Source organism: Crocuta crocuta, unplaced genomic scaffold (assembly GCF_008692635.1).
Source record: "Crocuta crocuta isolate KB4526 unplaced genomic scaffold, BGI_CrCroc_1.0 scaffold532, whole genome shotgun sequence".
Lineage (NCBI taxonomy): Eukaryota > Metazoa > Chordata > Mammalia > Carnivora > Hyaenidae > Crocuta > Crocuta crocuta.
Genome location: NW_027532419.1, coordinates 22764 through 28411, shown reverse-complemented (window position 1 = coordinate 28411; position 5648 = coordinate 22764). Strand labels below are relative to the sequence as shown.

Here is a 5648-nt window from a genome sequence, read left to right as displayed (position 1 = left end):
CCCTTTGCACAAAACATCATAATCTAATCATGTTGATCAGATTCATGACAATTGACTCTTTGAAACACACACGCACACACACACACACACACTCAAGGTTAAAGGTTTTTTATTTATATTTTCCCAAAACACTTCATAGTCACATGTATGTGGATTTCCAATACTTTACAATTGCATTATAGAAAGATTAGCAAGGGAATCTTGATTGACTTTACTCCTGCAATTGTAAGTTTATGGTGTTTTAAAAACTCTTCAAAAGTACTTCCTAATATGAACCAGATGAGTCATAAAACATTTTGTGATTTCTTTTTCCTCATGCATAAGTACTATACCACTAATTTAAGTCAGTTATATATTGATTTTATTCAAAATGTCTACTTGTTACTTCAGTAAATACTCTGAATAAAATATTTTATGTAGCTAATGAAGTATACCCATTTAATTAACAGTCAGAGTAAAAATAATTTCTTCAGGAATATTGTACTTAAATATGGTATTTCCTGGCCAAGCCTCATGACATTTGTTTGTTGTGGTGGTTGTTTTGTTTTGTTTTGAGGTTCTTTCCACTAAAAACTCTTTTTTTTTCAGTTTCCTTTTTTTCACTCCCATTTCTGGTAAATAAGTGATCTACTCTCTTACTAAAACCTCTCAATGTGTCCTTGATTCTAGTAGTTTCATTTCCATCACGTGGTAATTACTGCAAAATCATTATCTTCTCTATAGCTTATAGTATTTTATAGTATTTATAATAGTAATTTTATTAGTCTATTAATTTCTGCTTAGAAATAAAGAGTTACAACTTAAAAACTCATGAATCAAAGTTTTAGCAACTGAGCGACATTCAGTTTTTTCCAGCCCAATCCTAGTTTTGGTAGGTAGACTATGGTTACTCAGTGAGTATATGTTGAATAAAGATGACCTGAGTTTTTCAGGCTTATTCTCCATCTTTACCTTAATATTTCTAGAATCATTTGCATCTTGAATTATATTTTTAATGACCAATTTTCTGATTAAAAAGATGATTCCTGTATCACCTCCATATTACCTAGGATAATTTTCAGATGATCAATTTAATACTCATACTTTCTGAATCGATCTGCTTACAGATATGCTTCTTATCAGTAAAATAAATAGAAAGCATCTAACATCTCTCTCAGCCTAGCATCTCCACATACTATTGACCTTCATATCTTCTCTTACTTGAAATCATTTATGCATCATCCTATTTCCTTACAATTCACCTATTTATTTATCTTTCAAACCTTTATCACTAATTATCTTTTCACTTACATTATCTTCTTGTAGATATCCAGTGAAGACCTTGTCGCCCAAAATAAGGAGATTTTTTAATCAGTTATTTTACTTTATCCACATATTAAAATAATATTAGTGAAATTCCACTTTTAGCAATATCCAAACAGGTATTTTGCTGAACAAGCTTTCTTCTGAGAACACTTCATAAAACAAAAACTAAATTGGAGATTGGAAGAATTGTTTTAGGTATAGTGACAGCAAGACAAAAATCATCTTTTTAATCCAGAAAAAAAAATGCACCCTGATTTTTATGAATGGCCTTTTGAATCATATTCATGATGGTAAAGTCATGAGCTAATGCAGATAGACTCTAGATTATATTTTTAAATATCCAAATTTATTTGTTCATAACCAATTTGTAACAGTTGTTCTAGAAACAGTTTTAAAACATGGGTTGTTGTATTTATAGTGGTTTTCCAAGAGGTTCTAATATTTACGTGGAATTAAATGTGGGCATTAAGTCATCAATGAATGAATGGTGCAAACATGTTGGTATTTGAAGTGTTCTCTCCCCTTTGCCCATGTGTAAAGATATCTACATGTTCCAGATTTGTGCGGGTCCCCCCCTCCTAATCTTGTACATAACTTGTATTATGTGTAAGTTAAACATTTTATTTTGAGCTTGGAATGTTCCCAGTGATCTCCTTCAGCACAGTGTCTCCTGCCTTGTTGGCATATGATGACAGCAACAAAAAAATATCATGAGAAGTATTTGCTACCAGTTGGTGCCCTTATTGTATAATGAGAAAACCTCAGCAAAAGCATGTGTTTGTTTACTTTTTTCTCTTTTTTTCTTGGTAGCCTAATTCAAAATATCTTTGTAACCTTAAAACAAGAAGGTTTTATTAGATGACCAACTCAAATAGCTTGGAAGACAGTACTTTAGAACAGACAGTTGTGAGATTATAAAATTGCAAATGTAATTTCTCTTTCCATATCTCTCCTGGCTTCTGTGTCTTCTCTTCTTCAGTACTATCTCCACAAATGTCTCCTTCTCAGAAAACATTTCTTTTCCATTCACTTGAGATTTAGGTGCATTCAGATTGTGTGTCGGCCTTCTGTGCAAGGCTCACCGTTTTCCCTTGCTTCCGTTCCTGCACTCTGGTTAGGCCTGACCCTGCCTCACACTTCAAACTGTTCCAGTGATCATGGGCAGAATTGTGGCCTTACCTTTCTTTGTTTTAACTGTTTACTAGCTTCTTGCAAACTTGCTTATTTCTGAGTAGTATTTATTCTTCTCCGTTGAGCCATGGAAGTAATCTTTACACACTGCTTTTGGTTCGGAGCATGGAAATATTTTCAGTGCCGCTTTACTTTTTGTTTGTTTCTTTTTCTTTTTTATTTGAATTTTCAATATTTTAATATAGTTCAAATCAGTGTGCCGGTTTCATTTCAGCTCCTTTACTGCCAAACCTGGGGGCAGCGACTGCTTCAGTTTCTCTGCCTTCTCCTTGTCTGTGATGACCACGGTGTAAAGGTACCTGCTGCCGCGGATTTTAAATTTCACGGTATCCTTGTTTTTCTTGATCTTGACGGACTTGGCATCCTTTCGCCAGGCCGTGAGCAGGAAATCTTTGATTTCTTCAATTCTGCGAGGGGCACAGAGGAGCGCGCTGCCGACACGCACGGCCAGCGGCAAGAAGGGAGCAGTGACGCTTTACTTTGAATGGGCCACAAGTTTCCTCCATTTCCCAGGTTTGGTATTTAGTTACAAAACTGTGTTAAATGAACAGGAAACAGATGAGATACTTTTGAAGAACAAACTATTCCTTATGTAGCTTTGCAGCTCAAATTAATTTTTTCAAGTTTATGGCTTTATTAAAATGAACTTTGCATTTTTTACTATTTAATTATACCTTATTTTGACTCTTTGTTTCTTTTAATAAGTTAATTTTGAAATACTAGACTGTAAAGCCTTTTCCTGTTTGTTTTTTGTTTGTTCTTTTGAAAAGCCAAGGATGTACTTCTTACAGGCATTTCCCTTGTGATTTTATGCCATTCTCCATACCACAAACTAAAGACTGAAATGATTTAAAAAAATAAAATAAATAAAACATGGACTGTTTTCTTCTAGAGATGGAATTTCTTATGATGGCATAAATTTTTAGTTTTTACTTTCATTCTGCCATTCCCGTCTGGATCATCACCCTTCCCTGTAAACTTTTTTCTGTTCCTCCCTCCACCTGATACCCCATCAGAATATGTTGACCTTGCCTTTAAAGTATCTTACCCATACTTCTCTTTAGAATCTGTAATAATTTATTAGTAGAATTAATTTTTGTTCTTACTGCCTTGTTTTTAGTTATTTATATATCTATTTAATAGTCAAAATGGCATGAAAGCAGACATCATGTCTTATTTCTGTCTCCACTACCTAGAAAAATGCATAACATAAAGNTATAATATTTTATATAATGTTTCTTAATTCTTGTTTAAAAGTTAAATTATCATTCATATATATAAATATACACACATATATTATAAATATATAAATATACACACATATATATTATAAATATATAATATATATACATATATATTATAAATATATAATATATATACATATATTGTAAATTTATAATATATATACATATATATTATAAATATATAATATATATAAATATAATGTGTATATTTGCCACTGACTGGCAACTGAGTGTTTCCAAGTGTAAGTGACTAAGCTAACCCTTTCCATTATATAACTAGATAAGCTCAATACTTTTCGTATATGATCCATTAAACTATCCCTCCTCCAAAGCTCAAACATTATAAATATAATAATAAAGTTAGTTATTATATAATTTAGAATGCAAGTTTTTTTAATGTGACATTTATCAATATATACAGCTAATTTAAAACAATTTCAGTACACATGTTTTTTATGTCCATGGATATCACTTGTCATCAGTCACAGATTAATCTAACTGGATCTTATTTGAGACTAAAGATACATTTTATCCTTTCTCCCAAAAGATCTGAATCTTTTGGGTCTCTGTCATATCATTCTGTTATGACATGGATCTGCTTGAAAATGATCTCTGCAAGTGGCCCGTAACTAGCTACTTGTCCTTTTCAGTGAAAATATGCATACTTGCCTTCTTAACTTGTAATTATTGAATACTGCACAACACAATATTTCTCTTTTCTTGTGTCAAAACAGGAAAAGGAAGAAGGGAAAAAGTCCTTTGCAGTGCCGTCTCCATATGAGATAAACAAAAAAGAGTGTACAATTCATGGATTAGAATGCTACGCTACTCATACGTGATTCTTCTAAATATATACTTTAGATTACTCAAATATTACTCTGGCAGTCCCTATTTTATCATTCTTTGAAATTTACTCATGCTTCCTTTATTGTTTTCTTCCTTTAATATATAGTATTGTTTTGTTAAACTGTTTTTGTTAAAAGCAAATTTTTATTAGTATCAACCATGCATCCAAATTTTAAAATTGCCAGCAAATAAGGCAGAAAGGTAAGGGGGGGCAAAAGTTCAAGCATACTTATATAAGCAGCTAATTTTAAGAAAAAGAAAGCTTTGCATTTTACATTCGCATGTTCTTAAAAGTTTCATGTCCATATTGGATTTTACTCAGGAGGTCTGGGGTATGGTGGTAAGAAATGCCAGGTGTGTGGACTCCCAATCTGAAGACAAAATTAACACACTGAAGAAGCAAATGAGAAAGCTACATCTGTGTCCGAAATTGGCATAACAAGATTTCATCCCATGTCAGTAGGATCCAATAGGGCTGACAAGCATGAAGGCAGGAAGTGGTGCCACACTGAGAACATAAGCCCAGTACCAAGCAGCATATTCTAATTTTAAAGAGACCATCACCAGTGACTTTTCTCAAGCTGTAAACAGTGAGGCAAAACATAATTTGCCAATTTCTTGGTATAAGGACTTCTTTTTTTCTTTCTTCAATTACCAATGAAAATTATTTGTAGATGCTGCTTCAGCTGTTCATTAATGAATATTTAGTATCCATTAAAAATGTCATAGTAGGCATGTTTCTGCAATCCATAAAAAGATAGCCAATTTGCAACATGAATTTTAATCAGTTAAATCTCAGTTAAGATTTTAATATTGACTATCCTTTACCCCACCACAATATTTTTCTAGGCAGAATATTATGAAATTATCCTGGCAGCTCACCAGGATAAGTAAGCCTCTTTGTTCCACTTTATTGCTCTTAATCTTTTCCTTTTTTATTTTTATATGTGTACAACTGAAAGCATAGGAAGTTATTTTTAAGAAGATATAATCATTCTGCACATACTCTCTTCATTTTGTCATTTTTTCTCTCTTTAATCTTGCATTTGGAAATATCTATTG

The 5648-nt window shown here is 32.4% G+C and overlaps 1 pseudogene; it reads right to left on the bottom strand.

The window, feature by feature from the left end:
* Nucleotides 1–2692: 2692 nt before the first annotated feature.
* On the bottom strand, nucleotides 2693–4869 carry LOC144243913 (large ribosomal subunit protein eL38 pseudogene; annotated as a pseudogene).
* Nucleotides 4870–5648: the final 779 nt, after the last annotated feature.